Consider the following 22,030-nt stretch of genomic DNA (forward strand, 5'->3'; position numbering starts at 1 on the left):
TTAGTCGAGTTATTTCATAAACCCAACTTTGCCTCTGCAGTGGTTTTACACACAAAGAGGATTTTACCATAAAATGCTTGTGGTGTTTTATTCTCTTCTGACTTTGGGGTGGGGCAGGGAAAGATAGAGGTAAGCAGGCAGGGCTTAAATTAATTTTTTTGAGGTTGGTTTCAAAGTAGTAGTCTGCATAGTTCTACAAAATGTGTGATAGGTAAAGGGATGTACGTAGTCAAAGAATTTAAAGTTTAGTAGTGAATAACCAAGTACAGTAGATACTGTATTCTATATTTGTATAGTAGATGACAATGTAGCTAGTAAAAATCATGTTAAAGCAATAAAGAGCATTTAAGGACAGAAAAATGCTCATTATATGTAAAGATAATCGCAAGGGAAAATGCAAGTGAAAAATTGCAGGACACAATGTCAGCAGTTTTTTTCCTTCTTGTTTTAAGAGCATGGGTGTAGACACGACTGGAAGGAAAAATACTAGGATTTTTTTTTTTTTAGTTTTTATCTTTTAAATTATGAAAGTATGATAACACATTACGGGAGACTTGGAAAATACAGAACAAAGTTACATTAGTTCCCACTATATATTACAGTTATTTTTTAAGTAAATAAATTAAGATTTTTGTTTGGAATTTTAATATCAAACTCTCAAAATTAATAGAATGAATATACAGAGAAGCAGAAGAATATAGTAGACCTGGAAAGCACTGTGAACCAATTCAACATAATTAAGATTTATACAATTTTCACACAACAGTAGGATACAAATTCTATTCAAGTTCCCATAGACTGTAAACTAAAAGGCACTGAATATATCCAGAAACATAAAACAAGATGCAAAAATTTCATAGTCTAAAGGTATTGAAACCATACAGAGTCTGTTCTCTTACCACTGTGGATTATGTTAGAAATCAATATCAAAAGATATTTGAAAATAAGTCACATATTTTTTAGTATAATGTGACATTTACTGAGTGATGTCTTCAACTTAGCCATCAAAAGTCTCAATAAAGTTAGACTGAAAAAAAAAACCCACAGGGTGATTGCAGAGAAGAAAGCATTTAAATGAGAAATTAATACTAGTATGTTTTGATGGCTGTCTTGAGTGATTTTTTTTTTAAGTTTTTTCTGAAATTTCTAAATCATCAACAGTGACCACATTCTGTTCTGAGTAGGGAAAAGCTATCTTAAAAAATAAAGAAAAATTATATGCCATTCTAGAAACAAAATTATAGTTTCTTGAAAGATCTGTGTTCTTAATTTCCTATACGGTTAAAATTTTAAACTCTTTTCCATTAAAGAAAAGTTATTTGCTTTCTAAATAAAAATTACTAGATCCATTAACAAAAATTGATCATTTTAAGCAAGTGATGAATAGCAAAATGAAAGTTAATGATATTAATACTTCATTTCCCATCCTTACCACAGTCTTCCAGAAGTAGAAGTTGGGTAACAAAAGGAGTGGGAAGCTCTTGAGTCAGTGGCAAGAAATGATTCAGTTTGTGAAAGAGGCATATTTTCATAAGCAAACATTGGCCAAGATTTTGTTCAGCTTTGTTTTCAGCCTTTCTTTGTAGCTGAAGAACTGAACTCAAGTCATAAGCTACTCAATAGGAGCAAAGCACCATGTAGAATGTCTATTAGTCTTAAATGGAATTGCAGCTGTTTGAGAAGTAAAATGGTCCTGATAATTTTTTTCCCCCTTTGGCTTGGAATACTGTATATGGTTTTGTTATGACAAAGAGGAGAGAAAGACTGAATAATTGCAGTTATTAGGTATGCATGCAAGTTGAGTTTCTTTCCAGGCTTTGGGTATAAGAATAACTGTTTCTGCTCCTGGGGAAGTAAACTGACATTTCCTGATATTTTTGTTTGACTCTATTTCATTTTTGATTCTCTAGAGATTTCAACAAAATGAAGAGTGTTTTTTTGTTGTTGTTTTAATGTAATATCAGTTCCTTTTCTTTTTTTCTAAATTCTCAACACTGTTTTGTGTTGGAAATATGATCTGGTAGGATGGCGATATTACATGAGAATTTATAGGTGATGATAGAGTGCTTTGCTGTGGGAAGTCTAGAAAAATAATGACATGTGGTGTCTAGAAGTCTTAATCTCTAACCATTAAGTCTAAATTAAAAGCTTGGCCAAGCTACCAATGTTTGGTGTACCTGAAAAAGACTTGAGAAATAGGAAAAAGAATGGTATTTTTAAAGGAAGAACTGTTATATTTGATTGACTCTGTTATAGGAGAATACATTTAAAATTGGTTGGATAATAGTGAAGAAATCCTTTGAGAGAATAGTTGAATTTGACAGGTTAAAGTTTTGGATACTGAATACAAAAAGAACTAAAATGAAACTTTAGAATCAGGATATAAAAATATTCCACTGTTCTATCATTTTTTGTTCTTGAATACATTTTTAAAAATGGAAAGTGTACATGAAGAAAAGTACACAGATTATGTACAGCTCAATGAATTTTCATAAAACAGCACTCCCATATAACTGTGACCTTGAACAGATAAAAAAATAGAACCTTTCCAATATATAATACCTCCTTCATGCCCCTCTCAGTCACTACCTGCCCTTGGCTCAAAGTCAAGCACTGTTATGACTTATAATATAAAAGAATTTTGCTTGTTTTTGAACTTTAAGTGGAATTGCCAACTATATATTCTTTTGTGGCTGGCTTCTTTTGCTCAACATTTTGATTATGACATTCATGCATGTCATTGTCTTTAGCAGTCATTTGCTGTTTTTGAATTTTAGTTTGGCAATATTTTCCTTTTGTGTTAATGCTGCCCCTGTCATTTTAATTTAGGTTGTAATAATGTCTCAGCTGTAGTATTTTAGAAATAAATAGTAAATTACTTCTGTAACTTGGGGTGGTTGATTTCTTCTCCCACTTCTCCATGGAAATATCAGAATATCATTATTGGTATTGAATGAAAAAATTCACATTGAGACAATGAAGGTATGTTTTCCTCAACTCACTGATTTCCTGATTTGATGTGTAACTTCCCTGACACCCTTGTTGAGTGATGCATTTTTATGTATATTACCATTTGTCATTTGCAGATCCTTGGAAACTACTTTCCTAGAAAAGCCAAAGCACTTTTTACCCCCCCACTGTGTGGCATCTGGGCTCTTAGTTCCCCTACCAGGGAATGAGCCTGTGCCCCCTGCCTTGGGAGCACGAAATCTTAACTACTAGACCACTAAGAGGCCTGTTGAAGCATCTTTAACTGTTTTCTTTGTTGACTAACTTGGGCATTACATGAGGAAATTGAAAAAAGAACTTGCATGATGAACTAATAACACAGTTGATACATATTTTGATACATATTGATACACATGCACAATTGATACATATTTTAGAATACTAATAGAAAGAATAAGGAAGATTTTAGTTTACTATTCAGTTCAGTTCAGTAGCTAAGTTGTGTCTGACTCTTTGCGACCCCACAGACTGCAGCACGCCAGGCCTCCCTGACCGTCACCAACTCCCGGAATTTACTCAAACTCACGTCCATTGTCGGTGATGCCATCCAATCATCTCATCCTCTGTCATCCTCTTCTCCTCCTGCCTTCAATCTTTGCTGGCATCAGGGTCTTTTCAAGTGAGTCAGCTCTTCGCATCAGGTGGCCAAAGTATTGGAGTTTCAGCTTCAACATCAGTCCTTCCAGTGAGTATTCAGGACTGATTTCCTTTAGGATGGACTGGTTGGATTGCTTGGCAGTCCAAGGGACTCTCAAGAGTCTTCTCCAACACCACAGTTCAAAAGCATCAATTCTTTGGCACTCAGCTTTCTTTATAGTCCAACTCGCACATCCATACATGACTACTGGAAAAACCATAGCCTTGACTAGATGGACCTTTGTTGGCAAAGTAATATCTCTGCTCTTTAACATCCTGTCTAGGTTGGTCTAGGTAGGTCATAACTTTCCTAGTTTCGTTTTAGTTATTAAAATTTCCGTCCCTTAATTATAAAAACAGAGGACAGATCTTTTTGTATGTTTTTGGACACCAATATGCTAGTGGTATAAGAAATACAGAGTGAGTAATATAAAATGGAAACAGAAGATCTAAGCAATAGAGAATTGTTAGAACAGAGAAAAGTTGTTTGGATGGGATGGGAAAACCACAGGTAATTACCCCGGAGCCATTGATTTCAGATGGATTATTAATGACTTAGTTAAGTGCTGTGCTTATAGACCTAACAATTTGCCCTGGAGTGAGAAATCTACCTTGTGCAGTGGATTATGTTTAGAAAGAGTTGAGCCTCCTATATAGGCTTCTTTTGAGGAATTGTTTTAGGTGTTAAAAAAGACGAAGCAACTTCGTGGGGACTGGAGCTACATCTTGTGAAAATCAATTTGTTCACTTCCCCCAGTCAACTAGAAAGGACAGGCAGCATGAAGAAGAAAATGCCTGCAGAAAAAGAGCTTGTTTGGGCATCTTTGCTGTGATGGTTTAGGAAATCAGCTTTAGCACTGTACATGATCTTTAGTGGCTTACCGTTTAGCATTGTTTTTCTTTTTCAGTTCATAGATGCTTTGTAGAAATGAGTACATTGTACCTAATGTACATGTGAGCAGTGACTTTACGGATGGATTTCATGATTCAAAACACGTCCACTGGAAGACTAGTTAATTGTTGGTATCACTGGACATTTTGGGAGACTTGTTTTTAAGACAAAACTCTTAAGGTGCCAGAACCAAGGAATTATATCTTATCTATAATTGGTAGGATGCAAAACTTGTTTGTCTGGTTTAAAGAAAGCTTTGGAAGAGTATACTACCTTAGTATATTCAGTTCAATTCAGTTCAGTCGCTCACTCGTGTCCAACTCTTTGCGACCCCATAGACTGCAGCACACCAGGCTTCCCTGTCCATCACCAACTCCTGGAGCTTGTTCAAACTTATGTCCATCGAGTCGGTGATGCCATCCAACCATCTCATCCTCTGTCGTCCCTTTCTCCTCCTGCCTTCAATCTTTCCCAGCATCAGGATCTTTTCCACTGAGTTACTTCTTCACATCAGGTGGCCAGAGTATTGTTGGAGTTTCAGCTTCAGCATCAGTCCTTCCAATGAATATTCAGGACTGATCTCCTTTAGGATGGACTGGTTGGATCTCCTTACAATTCAAGGGACAATCAAGAGTCTTCTCCAACACCACAGTTCAAAAGTATCAATTCTTTGGCACTTAGCTTTCTTTATAGTCCAGCTCTGACATCCATACATGACTACTGGAAAAACCATAGCTTTGACTAGATGGACCTTTGTTGGCAAAGTAATGTCTCTGCTTTTTAATATGCTGTCTAGGTTGGTTATAGCTTTTCTTCCAAGGAGCAGGTGTCTTTTAATTTCATGGCTGCAGTCACCATCTGCAGTGATTTTAGAGCCCAGAAAAATAAAGTCTGTCACTGTTTCCACTCTTTCCCCATCTATTTGCCATGAAGTGATGGGACCAGATGCCATGATCTTAGTTTTCTGAATGTTGAGCTTTAAGCCAACTTTTTCACTGTCCTCTTTCACTTTCATTAAGAGGCTTTTTAGTTCCTCTTCACTTTCTGCCATAAGGGTGGTGTCATCTGTGTATTTGAGGTTATTGGTATTTCTCCCGGCAATCTTGATTCCAATTTTTGAATCTTGTAGTATATTAACTTATAGGAATTGTAGTATAGCTTAAGAAATACCTCTGTCTGATGAAACTCAGGCTAGTGGGGAGATTGATGACCTGAAGATAACATAAGGGAAAGAACAATTACCTGAAGATAAGTGGATAGGATCCAGGTGATAAATAGCTAATATTAATAGGAAAGGACAAAATAGTAGTTAAGAGCTTGGGTTCTGGAAGCTTTATTACAGCCTTATGAATCTCGATCTACCACTTAGGCAGTAACTTGACTTTCTTACCCCTGATTTCTTCGTTTGTGAAATGGAGATGAAAATCTTAGAATAGTGTTTCTTAAGCTTTTTGGTGTCAGGACTCCTTTGCACTCTTAGAAGTTAATGTTGATCACCCAAAAGCTCTTGTTTGTGTGGATTATATGTGCATTTTATGTATATTTAATTTCTGAATTTAATTCAGAATTTAAAACAGAAAATTTTAAAATACTTATTCATTTAAAAATAGGAACAAACCCATTACATGTTAATATAAATATTTTTATGAAGAGTAACTATTTTCCAAATAAAAAATGTTGATAAGAATGGTGGTTTTTACATTTTTCAAATACCCTTAATGTTTGGATTGATAAAGAGCTAAGTTTTCATATCTGCTGCTTCTTTCAGTATGTTATGACACCTTTTGCTCGGTAGGCTCTAAATAACTTCAATGTTCGCTTCTGAGAGAATAAGTGAAAAAGCCATCTTAGTATCATACGTGTAGTTTTGAACTCATGGACCCTCTGAAAGGGGCTTAGTGATCCCCAGGATCCTCAGGGTTTTCCTGACCATTCACTTTGAGATGTTACCTTAGAATATTGTTCTGATAATTTAATACAATATTATTTATAAAATCTTTGCATAGTATATTAGTACTTAATAAGTGCTTAAAAGCTATTAACTGTTGTTATCATCATGGGCAGCATATGAGAAATTTTAAGCATAATAAGTGTATAATCATATGTATTTTCTTAAAAGACTCACTTTGCCAGCATGGTAGACAATGGGGTAGTAATAAAGGAAAGTGGTAACATGGGAGGAAAGTTAGATTTTTCTTTTTTAAATTAATTTTTTTAATTTTTAATTGAAGGATAATTGCTTCACAGTATTGTATTGGTTTCTGCCAAACATCAATATGAATCAGCTATAGGTATTCCTAAGTCCCCTCCCTCTTGTCCCCTTTTCCAGCAAGTCAGCTCTTTGCATCAGGTGGCCAAAGTATTAGAGCTTCAGCATCAGTTCTTCCAGTGAATATTCAGGGTTGGTTTCCTTTGGGATTGACTAGTTTGATCTCCTTGCAGTCCAAGGGATTCTAAAGAGTCTTCTCCAGCACCACAGTTCAAAAGCATCAGTTCTTATGGTCCAAGTCTCACAACATGGGTGAATCTCAAAAACATTATACTCAATAAAGGAAGCCAGACATGAAAAATCACATATTATAGTATTCCATTTATATGAACCATCCTAGGTATGTAAATTCATAGAGACAGAAGGGAGATTGGTGATTGCCAGGGGCAAGAAAAAGAGGGAAATGAGGGCTGTCTGAGTAATGGATAAAAGATTTTTTTGGTGGGTGATAAAAATGTTTTGTAACTTATATAGGTGGTAGTTGAAAAATATTGTGAATTTACTAAATGCCATTGAATTGTACACTTTGAAAACTCACTTTAAAAAATGCAGATTCGATTCAGTTTTTAAAAATGCATAGTATGATATTTGACACCTAGAAAGCTGTCGATAAATCTTAAATTTTATTACTGCCTAGTGCACCTTTATCAGGAATTTAGCTGTGTGACATTGAGCATCAGTTTCTTCAGTTGAAAAATGAAGCTGTTGGACTAAAAGACCTCTCAGATCCTTACAGCATTAAAATTCAGTATTTTAAGGCATAGTATTTAATTCTTGACAAAGGCTGAATCATGGGGACTTCCTGGTGGTCCAGTGGCTAAGACTTCGAACTCCCAATGCAGGGGGCCCAGGTTCGATCCCTGATCAGGGAGCTGGATCCCACATGCCACAGCTAAGACCCAGAGCAGCCAAATAGATAAATTAAATATTAAAAAAAAAAAAAAAGACTGAATCATGTAAGACTTCTTGGTTATATTGAGGATATTGGACAATATTCTAAGATCTCTGACAAGTCAATGGAGGGCATAGACAAGGAATATTCAGGTTTTGGCTGTGTAGAGACTGGTTTGGAGGGGGACGTGAGAAGAACTAGGGAGACCATGTAGGAGGTCATTGAAATAGTCTATAGACTGGTGATGGGACTTCCATCATGGTCCAGTGGCTGAGAATCTGCCTTGCAATGCAAGGGACACAGGTTTGACCCCTGGTCAAAGATCCCTCATGCCTCAGGGCAAAAAAGCATGCATGCTCAAACTACTGACCTGTGCACTCTGGAACCCATGAGACTCACGTGGTGCACAGAGTCCGTGTACCGCAATGAAAGATCCCACATGATACAATGAATATTCCACATGCCACGTAACCAAATAAATTGGAAAAAAAGACCATGGTGCCTCGAACTAGGATGCTGATAGTGTACAGGGAGCGATGTCCTTGAATTTGAGAGCCATTTAGGACAAAGAATAAGTCTTGATTGATTGGCTATAGAAGATCAACGGAGGTGGGGAGGAAGAGGGTGTCAAGGATGACTCCTAGATTTCTCCTCTGGGCGTGTAAGTTAGGGGCACGCAGACAACAATGGAAGCATTTTTGCTTTTGACTGAGATGGAATATCAGGGACTAGCTTCACCTTCTCACCTGAGACAGCTTTTTAAAAAACTACAGAAGATATGAACAGTGGTTTTTAGCACACTGGATGTCAGGCAATAAAAGATAGTGATCCCTGAGAGGAGGTCAGCGCTGTGATTATCTCAGTTTACTGTTTTGAGAGTTTCCAGGCTGCAGTGCTGGGAGGGGGAACTCAGGCAGAGAGTAGCAGACTCCCTGAGTTGAAGAAACAGAGTTAGGAGTCTGAAGAGACCAAGGTAGCAAGAGGTGAGAGGACAGAGTACCAGAGGGGAGAGGGCGGCATGGAGAGAACCCTGGAGATCCACAGAGGGTTCTGCTAAAGTAATCAGCTGAGTACTCGCCAGTGCAGTCTTGTGAGGATGCTGTTATACATGAGGCTGAGGAGAGAGCCCCTCGAAAGGATTACAGGAAGGAATACTGGCTGGCACCACAGGGCCAGTAATAGTGCCTGCTCCCGCCAACCAGACAGCAAAATTCTCATCAGTCATAGGACTCAGAAGGGTTTGCCTCAGTAGTGGTGAAAGCGTTTGTCTTCCCTTCCAAACTTGACGCGTGCCACAACTGGAGACCCTGCATGCTGCAACCCCTGAGCCCTAGAGCCAGCGTCCATGCACTGCAACTAAGACCCGACGCAGCCAAATATATTAAGAAGAAAATCTTACCAGACTGGACACTTCAAGTATGTGCAGTTCATCCTATATGAATTATACCTCACTAAGGACTGATCTGTCAATCAATTGATTGAACTTTTTCCCCTCTTCTCTTAAGGATCTCTTCAACAAAAGTAATTTAAAGTAACTAAAATGAGCCAATCACTGTGATAAAAATTGAGGCTGCAGCAGTAAGCAAAGCAGTCATGAGGAAGACACACATCAAACCGTTACAGAAATAATCTGTGGTGAGAGGGTTGTGATGAGTGTTGTGAAGAAGTATAAGATTCCATAACAACAAATTTCCGTGAGACCTCTTCTGATCTGTAAGGGGTGATCAGAGAAGGCAGTCTTTTCTGAGGATGAGACAAAAGGATGCTACAGTCTGTCACTAAAGCTTTTTTAGAAGGAACAATAGTGGAGGAAGAAGTTTGTAAGGGAAGACAATGAGTTTGTTATTTTTTTTATTTGAAGTATAATTGATACAATTTGTATTAGTTTTGGGTGTACCAAAACTAATAGTGATTCAGGGTTTTGTTTTGTTTTTTTCAGAGTATATTTCATTATAGTTTCATTCATATTGTTATAAGATACTGTCTAATTTTATATGCCATACTGTAAATCCTTGTTTCTTATCTCTTTTATGTAGTAGTTTGTATCTGTTAATCACAGACTCCTAATCTCCCCCCCACCCTTTGGTGGTAGCCACAAGTTTGTCTTCTATGTCTGTGAGTCTGTTTCTGTTTTGTATACAGATTCATTTGCATTATTTTTTAGATTCCACACATGAGTGCTATCGTACACTTCTTGTCTTTCTCTGACTTCATTTGGCATAACATTCTCTAGGTCCATCCATGTTGCTGCAAATTATGACTGATTAATATTGCATTACACACATATATATTATGGGCACTGGGGTTGCTTCCATGTCTTGACTATTATAAATAGTGCTGCTGTAAACATTAAAGTGCATGTATTATTTTGAATTAGAGTTTTTGTTTTTTTCTGGATGTATACTGAGAAATGGGATTCCTGATATATGGTAGCTCTATTTTTAGTTTTTTAAGGAACCTCTGTACTGTTTTCCATGGACTTCCCTGGTAGCTCATCTGGTAAAGAATCCACCTGCAGTGCAGGAGACCATAGTTTGATTCTTGCGTCAGGAAGATCTCCTGGAGAAGGGATGGACTACCCACTCCAGTATTTTTGGGCTTCCCTGCTAGCTCAGTCAGTAAATAATCCGCCTGCAATGCAGGAGACCTGGGTTCAGCCCCTGGGTTGGGAAGATCCCCTGGAGGAGGGCATGGCAACCCACTCCAGTATTCTTGCCTGGAGAATCCCCATGGACAGAGGAAACTGGCGGGCTGCAGTCCATGTGGTCACAAAGAGTCGGACACAACTGAGCAGCTAAGCACAGCACATACTGTTGTCCATAGTGGCTGAACCAATTTACATTCCCACCTACAGTGTATAAGAGTTCCCTTTTCTATACATCCTCTCCAGCATTTATTATTTGTAGACTTTTTGATGATAGCCATTCCATCTGGTATGAGGTGATACCTCATTGTAGTTTTGATTTGCATTTCTCTAATAATTAGCAGTGTTGAGTGTCTTTCATGTGCCTGTTGTCTGTCTCTTTGTCTCCTTTGGAAAAATGTTTATCAGATCTTCTGCCCATTTGGGGGGCTTCCCTGGTGTCTCAGTGGTAAAGAATCCATCTGCAATGCAGGAGACACAAATTCCATGCCTGGGTTGGAAAGATCCCCTGGAGAAGGAAATGGCAACCCACTCTAGTATTCTTGCCTAAGAAATCCCGTGGACAAGGGAGCCTGGCGGGCTACAGTCCATGGGGTCGCAAAAGAGTCAGACACAACTTATCAACTAAACAGCAACAGTCCACTTTTGATTGGGTTGTTTGTTTCTCTGCTGTTGAGTTGTATGAGCTGTCTGCATGTTTTGGAAATTAAGCCCTTGTCAGTTGCATCTTTTGCAATATTTTCTCCCATTTCATAGGTTGTCTATTTATTTTATTGATAGTTTACTGTGCAAAAGTTTTTAAGTTTTATTAGGTCCCATTTATTTATTTTTGCTTTTATTTCTTTTGCCCTGGGAGAGTAATCTCAGAAAATATTGCTACGATTTATGTCAAAAAATGTTTCACCTATGTTCTTTTCTAAGAGTTTTATGGTGTCATGTCTTACATTTAGATCTTTATTGAGTTGGATTTTTGACATGGGGTTTGGCTTTTGGTGTGAATTCTCCATTGTGTAGGCTGTTGAATGCATGAGTGAGTGAGCAACCAGTGAAATAGGAGATGGAAATAGGAGTTTGGCTATTAAGAGGAAGAAAGGGTATTCGCAAGAGGAAGAAGTGGTCAAAGTTTCCTATTTACTTTAGGACAGTGGACTTAGATATATTTAAATTCTATGACAAAGATGAAAAGATGGCAGAGAGAGGTGAAAAGGGATAAAGTGTAAGCAAGGTCCCTGAGAGGGCTTGAAATGTTAGGGTTTAGGGCACAGGTGCAGCGGCCTTAGATTGATCATATGACTAGATCATACAAGAGGAAAGAGAGGTGCGGATTTCTTCGCTGGTGGGAAGGTGAGAGAGTGCCTCTATGTTTAGATCACAGACATTCCTTCTCTTTCTCTCTCCGCTTTAAGTTATATGTCAAGAAATGAAGAGTAATTCATTAGGTTTTTAAAATATTGCTTGTTTGTTTTCGGTTGCGCCGGTTGTTCATTGCTGTGCTTGGGCTTTCTCTAGTTGCAGTGAGCGGGGCTGCTCTTCTTTTTGGTGCACAGACTTCCCGTCGCGGTGACTTCTCCTGTTGCAGAGCACAGGCTCTAGGCACACAGATTTCCTTAGGTGCAGCACATGGGCTTAGTTGTGGCGCACCAGCTTTAGTTGCTCCGCAGCACGTGGAATCTTCCAAACCAGGGATCCAACCCTTGTCCCCTGCATTGGCAGGCGGATTCTTATCCACTCTGCCACCAGGTAAGTCCTTTAATATGCTTTTAATTAATGCTGGATGGCATCCAAAAATTTTAACATGATTTATGCATTTTTTATTTTTAAGTACTCTGGTTTCTTGTTTGCCTATGCAGGCCATCCTGCAACAAATAACCAGTCCAAATCTCACCCCTCATTGTCCAGTGTACTTGGTTACAAACAATGGTGCCTCCCCTGGTTTCAGCAATCTTGAGAGTATTCCTAATGTCAGCTTAGAATTCCTATATGCAGGAGTGCTTCTAATTGAGATTTAAAGGATAACCAAGAATAAAATCTGTTTGTATTTACACTTTTTTTTAAAGTAAAGAGAATTTTCTGGCCTTAAAGATCTCAGTTTGGAGTATCTTATTCTTTTCAAAATAACATCTAATGTGAGGGAAAACAGCTTCTAAAATGTAAAAGCTCTGCTAGGTTTCCTTTAGAGTGAAATTGGTCTTACAGCATTGTAGAGAAGATTAGAAATGGTATGTGAGAAGTGCTTAGTATGTCTAGGTAAGCAGCTAGATTGTGGCGTAAAGATGCAACTACGTACATGGTTTATGTCATGATCTATAAAAACAAGGGATACTGCTTAGTAACTGAAAAGAATTGTTAAACAGTCATAGAATCTTTTTTGAAATATTCATTTTAAAAGTTAAATATGAACTTTATTATTTTTTTTGCTATTATAAAACAGTACATATTCATTGTAGAAAATATAAAGAAAGCAAAAATCACCCCAAATCACAGCATCCTAAAATAGTAATCGCTTTTAACTTTTTGGTGAACACTTCTCCAAATCCTGCAAACATTTCTAAGAGGTATCACACACACACACACACACACACACACACACACACGCACGCACGTAAACATGCATGGTGTCATGCTACTCCTGTTCTACAACCTGCATTTTTGACTTAGTGCATTGTGAACTTCCTTCAGTACCCATGAAAACAGCAAAATCATCAGTTTTGTGACTGTGCAGACTACCATTATAATATGGCTCAGCTGATAAAGAATCTGCCTGCAATGTGGGAGAGCTGGGTTCGATCCCTGGGTTGGGAAGATCCTCTGGAGAAGGCTACCCATTCCAGTATTCTGGCCTAGAGAATTCCATGGAGTCTATAGTCCATGGGGTTACAAAGAGTTGGACACAACTGAGTGACTTTCACTCCCCATAATGTATTTCATTAATTCTTTCTTAATGGACATTTAGGCTGTTTCCAGTGCTTTACTAAAAGTAAATCATGCTGTAATAGCATCCTTTACTCTAGATCAAGTGAATGGCACATTAAAAACTTTAATATTTTGCCAAAGTGACCTCTGAAAAGACTTGACCAAATCATATTTCTAAGAACAGTAAATGAAAGTACTTGTATTCCTATATCTTATAGCCAACTCTGGTTTTCCCTGGTGGCTCAGACGGTAAAGAATCTGCCTGCAATGCGGAGACCCAGGTTTGATCCCTAGGTTGGGAAGATCCCCTGGAGAAGGGATTGGCTACCCCACTCCGATATTCTTGCTCAGAGAATTCCATGGGCAGAAGAGCCTGAAAGACTACAGTCCATGGGGTCGCAAAGAGTCGGACATGGGTGAGTGACTAACACACACACACACAAAGAGCTAACTCTAGATATCATGAAACTTTTTAGTACTTGCCCATTTTATAGGTGAAAAATTTTGTTTTATTGTTTTTTATATGTATTTCTTTGATTGCTAATAAGTAAAGTTATGTTTACTGGCAGCTTGTTTTTCCTCCTCTTACAAGTTTCCCATTTAAAGGTGAAGAAACTGAGGTCAAAAGAAATGAAGCGACTTAGATCTCGATCATCCAGGAATTTAGTGACAGGATTGGTAATCATAGCTTGTTAGAGTTGAAAGGGAATCTTAGAGATCGTTGAGTCTCAACCCTCTAATGTTGCAGATGCAAAAACAGAGGCCTAAAGATATTAGGTGACTTGCCTAAGGAAAACCACACAGCTCATTGGGGACAGAACCAGAAATCTGAATCATGTCTTATGAAGAGGGAAAGGCAAGTAACATTTTTGAGCCTGCTATTTCTTTTTTTAAAAATTTATATGGCTGCATTGGGTCTTAGTTGTGGCTTGCAAGCCCCGTGGTTGTTGCATAAGGGCTTAGTTGTCCCACACATGTGGGATCTTAGTTCCCCAACCAGGAATCACACCCGCATCCCCTGCACTGGAAGACAGATTTTTAACTACTGGACCACCAGAGAAGTCCCTAGCCTGCAATGTTTCTCACGTGTACTTTCTCATTTAATTCTTTCTACTATTCTTCTGTTATTCCAATTTGAATAAATGAGGTAACTGAGGTTCAAAGAACTTCAGTGATTTGTTCAGTCACACACTTAGTTATTTGCCAAACTGGACCTAGAATCCAGGTCTTCTGATTTTTAATCCAGGGTTACTGTTGCCTCATAGAGTAGTAACAATAGATGTGTTTCTTGGTTTCATTCAGATACTCATTTGATAAAATATTATTTGCCTCTTAGAAGCTTTTAAATAAAATTCAGCCTGTGTTTAGTAATTCTTAATTGGTACTGGACACCAATCTGACAACAAACTAAAGGAACTGATCATTGTAAGCAAAAGCTAATCAGAAACCATGTCTAATGCTTACTGACTGGCTAGAACTGAGATCTCTGAACTAGACATGACCTAAGTTTTGTATGGTGGTGATATCTGGGTTGAAAGTCTTAGTATTATCTTAGAATTATTTTTATTCCATAGAGAATAAAATCTTAATATATAAATTGAAAATGACATTTGGGTTCTCTGAAGTGTAAAATGGATCTCAAATCATCAAGGGGTCAAACAGGAACAAAATCGAAACCTTGTCAATCGCATCCTCCATATCTCTAAAAAGATCTGTTAACCTTCATTTCTTGACAGGGCCCAGAATTTCAAAATCATATTAGAGCTAATTTGGTAGGGCTTCGTCCCATAGAGATGCACAGAGATGAGTATTGACTTGTGTATAACTTTGTTGACACTCTTGGTTCATTCAATCATGTGGAAGTTAGCTGGTAAAATCTGTGTTCTTTGCTTCTGCTTTCCAGACAGATCTTGTGTTTGGGTTGGTGTTTTTAAAACCTGCTAGTTTCGTGTAAGTAATTTGCGGAAAGTAGAAGAGTATAGCATGTGATAAAATCATTTTTTCCTTCACAGAGAATTTTACAGGCTTATAGAATAGAGAGGCCAACAATTAACTCACAGTATTCTAGTCTTCAGTACTAGGGATCTGTTAAGCTTATTGTTTAAGAAACAGACATTATTTCTTGTCTTTGGTATTTTTCTGATTTACTTTATTGGAATAAGAGTTAAACATTAATTAAGACTTCTAGATTCTGGTAAAGTTTGGAGGTTTGGTTTTGTTTCACCTTTTTGTTTTATTTTTCCCTCCCCTCTTGTAACCTTTGTCCTTAGACAAAAATAAAAAGCAAAGATCTGGGTAGTTGAGGGAGTGGTAGAGCTAAAACTAGACCACTTTGAAGCTTATGCAGAGGTGGTTACATAAAGAGTATAGAGCATTGGTTGAGTCTATTGACAAGCAAGTATCACCAGAAGTAATTCTTATTCTAGTATCAAACCTAATAGTCCTTTAAAATCTCTTTTGGAATGTTGAAAAGAGATCAAATGAAACCTTCAGAATGATTATTTATAGGGGAAGAAGAAAACTCCAATTTCATTCACCCATTGTAGCTCCACTTTCTCATTTTAATGCTCAGTCCACAGTGGCGATGGTAAAAGATGTCCTGCACCTGCAGAGATGGCAGTGGGAGAGGGGACATCATCTTTCCATTTATTGCTTGTTGCAGTTTGGCCTGTTTACAAATGGAATTGCTGTATGGGTGCTTCCAGTGGAGAGTGAAGGGAATCAAGGTAGCAAGCAGCAAGAAAGCATTTACACATGTCCCGTGAATTGGCTAATTTTTAACATGCAGTTAGTTAAGAAATGATTACAGCCTGAGGAGTCATGACCTCAACTTTTCATCAGCTCCATTGGATTGTGCCTCAGTTTGGAAATGAAGGAGGTATGTGGGAAGTTTTAATTGTACCTGTGTGATTTATCCCTAGTCAGCTCTTTAATTTCTTCTGGCTGTCTGAGGTTTCCGACATGCTGTAAATTTCCCCAACTTTTTCATTATCTGCAATTTCTTTATGACTCGTGAATCGGAGTGGAGAGAGAGTGTGGATTTACAGCGGAGATAAACATGTCCATAAAGTCTGTATCTGTGTCAGTAATTGTACTGCTGTCAGTGACTGTCCTGTTTTACAGGCCTCTCTTGGGAAGGGAACCGGCTTCACTACCAGCAGCAGTGAAGTGCTTGGTTTGATTTGCATTAACTTACTGGCAGATTAGGTAGGAATGGTGGGGTAGGAATTGATACTGGATCTTGGCCTCTCTTGTTTATTTGTTTGTGTGTTTGTTTAAGGTGAAATGACTTTGTGTTGTATAACTGTGTGTTGAAAATAGAACATGGATAGTGTGTATTTCCTAAGTGCAAGTGCACTTATTTTTGGGTACGATATGAAAAATCCTTTCTAACTTCATTCATTTTACACAATGCATTTAATGTGCTTTTCTTTTTCTATCACTACTGATAATTAAACTTGGGTCTTTTTTCATCTTTCCATTCTCCTTTACTTTGAGTTAAAACATGGGGTTTCTCTCTTAGAACATTCATTCCTCTTCAGGAGTGGGACTAGCCAGAATCTGGATGATGACTACATCTGCCATGTCTTAATACTCAACTGTTGATGGTTCTTTCTTGATGGCTTGAAGTGGTGTGCTTGTGACCATTTGCTGTGAGAGAGAAGTCTTAAAATAGAGAGGAATTCTTCATATTCCTGTCTTCAAAGACCCTTCAGGAACCCTGTAGTATTTTCTTTGTTATAGCAGTTGTGAAAAGAAACTGAAGTTAAGTGAAGCTCTTTTAAAATAGATGGAGAATCAAACATATACTTTTCTTTTTTATATTTGATATTTGAGCAGATCCCTCAAAAATAAAACTGTCCTTGCATATCCTGAGCCTTCTGTGAAACTTTAAGAGTAGCAGGTGACAGTACAGTCTAACAAAGAGGATAAGATGCGTAATAAAGCTCAACCTTCAGTCAGCCCATGAGCCCAAATAATATGGAACATTATCTTGATAACTTTTATCACCTTTAATTTCTCTTCCTTCTTCTGCTTGCATTCTTTTTGCCATCTTTCTACCAGCAAGTGAGAGAGGGAAGATTAAAGGAGATGCTATAACATGTAATTATTTGGCTTTTTTCCAGAAGCTAAAGACAATGGCAACCCACTCCATTACTCTTGCCTTGAAAATCCCTGGACGGAGGAGCCTGGTAGGCTATAGTCCATGGGGTCGTGAAGAGTCGGATACGACTGAGCAACTTCACTTTCACTTTTCACTTTCATGCATTGGAAAAGGAAATGACAAACCACTCCAGTATTCTTGCCTGGAGAATCCCAGGGACAGAGGAGCCTGGTCGTCTGCCTGGGGGTCGCACAGAGTTGGACACGACTGACGCGACTTAGCAGCAGCAGCATAGGGGAAAAGTATGGTTAGAGAAAACTATGGCTGAAATGAAATTTGAAATTATTTGTGGGTTTAATTCTTTCTCTCTCCTCTTGCCATGGTAGGGTTTCTTCTTACTCAACAGGGAGAAACATCTTTGAGTGAGAGGAATAAGCTACTCAGACCCTTTAGTTACTATTAGTGAACTTGCCCTCCTTTAGAACAAAGACCCTTTACCACTCATTTTTGTCTTTCCCATCATGCCAAGCCGTGTTCTTCATGCAATAAGCTTGTGAAGTTACATTGTTAACTAATTCTAGTTTGGGAAAACATCTAGTATATGGCTTACTCAGTCCAACTTAACAAACACACTCACAATAACCTAAAACAACCAACCAAACAAAATTTCCAGTTATCCCCTTAACTTGGTGTTGTGTGCTGTGCTTAGTCACTCAGTCATGTCAGACTCTTTGCAACCCCATGGACTGTGGCCCACCAGGCCCCTTTGTCCATGGGGATTCTCCAGGCAAGAATACTAGAGTGGGTTGCCATTCCCTTCTCCAGGGGATCTTTCCTACCCAGGGATTGAAGCAGGGTCTCCTGCATTACAGGTAGATTCTTTATTGTCTGAGCCACCAGGGAAGCCCAACTTGGTGCTATAACATCCTATTTGGTTTAATGAGTGTAAAGAATCATTTCTTTTAGTGAATGCAATATTGGAGGTGTTTGACATCCATTTTGCTGTTGACCTTTATTTTTTATTTTATCTTTTATCCATTTTGTAGAGTCTGACTATAAACACATTGAGTTTGGACTAAGATAAGGAGCTTCATTCCTATGCCTGCCCAGTTAGTCAAAAGAAGAATGAGATGTCTAGCTAGGTCTGACCATAGAAATAAGCTTTCTGATAGCTCAGGTTGAAAGGCTTATTATTGCTAACAGTAGCTCCTCCCTGAAAATACTTAGTTTTATAGGTATAGAATTCTAGAGTTCTTCCTGGAACTTTACAGAGGAAGCATTTTTGTCCTGGTTGAAGAGAAAATAGTTTATGGTTGTCTGCTTCTATTTCTGCTGCTGTCACCTGTCAAGTTCGGTAAAAACAAGGGTTTTAATTAGCCAATAATCTCAGTGTTGGAACATAATGACATTAACAAAGAAGAAGGCAACGCAATAAAAGATTACTTGAGTATTAAGTTGTATACCTGCTATTCTCTGAAAGGGGTCCACAGCAGGGATGGTAACATTATCTTGTTTAGTAAACATAGGCACTGGATAGCATGGTTCAGTGACTGTCTTCCACTTGAAAAAGCACAGGCAGTGTCTTCCTCCCTCTCCTTAATCAGGAATCCAGGAGTAGCCAGGCTTGAAACTAAAGGGAGGGCTGGAGCATGATTGATCTGTTAACTGTTTGTAGAAAGGATAATTCTTAGGTGACTGTCTTCCTGTGGTGGTTTACTTTTTAAGATCCCAGACTTCCTTAGAGATGTAGGTTAAAAATAACTTATTTCAAATTATCAAATAAATGAATATCAATATCATGAATATATCGGGAAAAAAGCCCCTTTCCACTAGCTTAAGAAGAAATTACATTGTCTTCTTTTCCTCCACTGGTTCATCATGAAAAAATTTTAAGCGTCCACAAGCTCACCATAGCCATAGATATGAATATCGATGTGTGTATATGTGTGTATGTTTTTTTTTCCCCATCTCCTTGAACTATTTTGAAATAAGTTTCTGACATCAGGCACTTTACCCCTAAATACTTCAGGATACATTTCCTAAGAATAAGGACCGTTTCCTGTTATCACACCCAAGAAAAATTAACAGTAATTGCAAAATATCTCATATCCTTCCACATTCAGAATTTCTCAATTGTCTCAAAATTTTGTGTAGCTTTCTTTTTTTAACCAAGATTCAATGAAAGTTAAGGCACTGTAAATGCCAATACATACTTGATAGAAGAACATTTAGTACTAAATTCTGCACACCAGCTTTTTTAAAAAAACTAGTTTTTTTTCCTTATAATGAACATGTATTTACTCAAATGACTATCATTTTCCTCTAGAATATTGAGTTTCAAGTTCTCCATCTACATTAAGCCTGCTTTATCCAGCTTCTTTAATCTGTTTCTGGTATTTTCCCCTTCTCCTGGCAGAATTAGCTGTAGAATTGATCTTTTCTCCAATGACTACCTTACTCCACAGTCAGAGTAATATTTTTTAAACACAAATTGGCATGGCCTTATTCTCTTCTTAAAACCCATCAATGACTTTTCACTGCTCTTGGAATAAAATTTTTTTTAAAAAACAAATCTTTACATTGGTGTTATAGCTCTGCATGGCTTGGCCTTTTTCACACCACGTTCATGTGACATGATTCTTCCCTGTATGAAGGAAACTCCTAAAGAGGAAAAAAGTGAGGTAAGAATTCAAGGAATACTTCTTGGAAGAGATGAAACTTAAGTAGAAGTTAATGGCTAATATTTGTAGTATATGGTAAGAAAGAAGACACTTTGGACTGAGAAGCAATTTTGGGATACGAGAACTGTGGTTGGAAAAGTGAGGAGTATCTAAATTATGGAAAGCCTGAGGAATCATTTTCAAAAGTCTAGCAGTCACCTCCATAGAGAATTGAAGGGTGTGGTGATGGGGCTGAGAGACCAGCTAGGAAGCTGTGGCAGTTCAGGAATTCAGTAACTGCTTATACTAGATGGGATGGTGTGAATGCAAAGGAGGGGACATATAAGAGATATTTGTTGGGGGAGGGGCGGGAACTAGATATGAAATTGTAGTAAAAAACTGGAGAGACATAAGAGTAAAAACAATGTCAAGATTTTAAGCCACTGTGACCAGGAGAATACAATTTAGGGTGGAAGTGAAGTATACATTATAAAACTCCAGTATTCTTGCCTGGAAAATCCCATGGACAGAGGAGCCTGGTAGGCTGCAGTCCATGGGGTCGCTAAGAGTCAGACTCGACTGAGCGACTTCACTTTCACTTTTCACTTTCATGCATTGGAGAAGGAAATGGCAACCCACTCCAGTGTTCTTGCCTGGAGAATCCCAGGGATGGGGGAGCCTGGTGGGCTGCCATCTATGGGGTCGCACAGAGTTGGACACAACTGAAGCAACTTAGCAGCAGCAGCAGCAGAAGTGACTTAGCAGCAGCAGAAGTGACTTAGCAGCAGCAGGGAATCCAAGGGCTAATTGCTGTTTTCACTGTGTCTCACATAGCCTTGATTATAATAGGCTATCATTATTATTGAGTGATGATTGAATTATTTCTAAAGCTTGGTATTATGTAGGTTCTGGGGATATTACTGTTTAACATAATAGAATTTGCTTTATAGCCAGTAAAAAAAAAGCACCTATAATGCCCTTTATTAATACATTACCTGGTTAATGTAATATAATTATTATAATAAATGTGATATTAATATAATAAGCTATTTTCATATTAACTATATTGCTAGTTTAAAAAATAATCTAACTCCTAAGAATACTTTTTGGCAAAATACATAAATAGATTCATTTAGAAGCATTTTTTGAAAACTTGGCCCCAAATGCCAGATAAAGCTATTAGACTTATGCTGCTTAAGATGGTAAAAATCAGCATTTTAACTCTTCATGTTTAGAGACAACTCCTTGCTTTCCTTGCAGCACTGTCTACTGCAAAGTGTGCATGAATTTGGCCTACTTCTGGTGCCTGGATTCCCATCCTCTCAGTGCCATCAGTGTTAAGGCAGCCTTCTTTACCTTCTCGATCCATACTAAACCTGTCTTGGGAAGAGTCTGTTTATTGGATAATATAGCTACACTGGGCTCTATGACAGTATCTTTTGCTGCCTCATTAACTCTGGAGCATTAGAACAAGATAAAAATGCCCTAAAGCCTCTTATCTGATGTCTGGTGTAACCTGCTGAGAGCGGGGTGCCATTAGTTTATGTTAGAAATCAAATGGCCCTCTCCAGTGCGGGAAGTACTGATTAAACCTGAAGTGTCCCTGGAGGACTCTACAGCTGTCACAAGGGTGGTGGCTGTCCCTCACCAAAAGGGAAATCTGAGCCAGAGGTCCCAGTGGGGTGGTGCTTTAAGTACGTGCACGTGGCTGCCCCAGCTGTTCTGCTTTGCCTAATGAATTGTTTTACAAGAAGAGGCTGGGTATTGTCATCACAAGCTGCCTTCCTTAGGGACTGGAGCAGGCCAAATAATAAGTAATGTTAGTGATGGTAATTGAAATGTGATGATTCTCCTGGGATCGTTATAGCCTAGAGCTGGTTGGCACTTGTGGATTGTCTTGTCCTACCAAGGCCCTATATGGAGTGTGCCTTTTTTTTTTTTTTTTTCCAGTTTCATCATAATGTTGTGATTTTTTTTTCCCTTTTTTTTTCCCCCTCTCCTTCCCACTAT

General features: G+C 38.2%; 1 protein-coding gene across 10 annotated transcripts in view; it reads left to right on the forward strand.

Annotated features, from left to right (window-relative positions):
* Nucleotides 1-22,030, forward strand: part of LIN52 (lin-52 DREAM MuvB core complex component) — a 113,045-nt gene that overhangs the window by 28,031 nt on the left and 62,984 nt on the right. Inside the window, exon 6 of one of the 10 annotated variants that reach the window (XR_011569000.1) lies at nucleotides 3,477-13,671. The exons of the other annotated variants lie outside the window; for them this stretch is intronic. The gene's annotated coding sequence lies outside the window, so the exon portion shown is untranslated. The remainder of the gene's footprint in view (nucleotides 1-3,476; nucleotides 13,672-22,030) is intronic. 10 annotated transcript variants of the gene reach the window in all.

Source organism: Bos indicus, chromosome 10, assembly GCF_029378745.1.
Source record: "Bos indicus isolate NIAB-ARS_2022 breed Sahiwal x Tharparkar chromosome 10, NIAB-ARS_B.indTharparkar_mat_pri_1.0, whole genome shotgun sequence".
Classification (NCBI taxonomy): Eukaryota; Metazoa; Chordata; class Mammalia; order Artiodactyla; family Bovidae; genus Bos; species Bos indicus.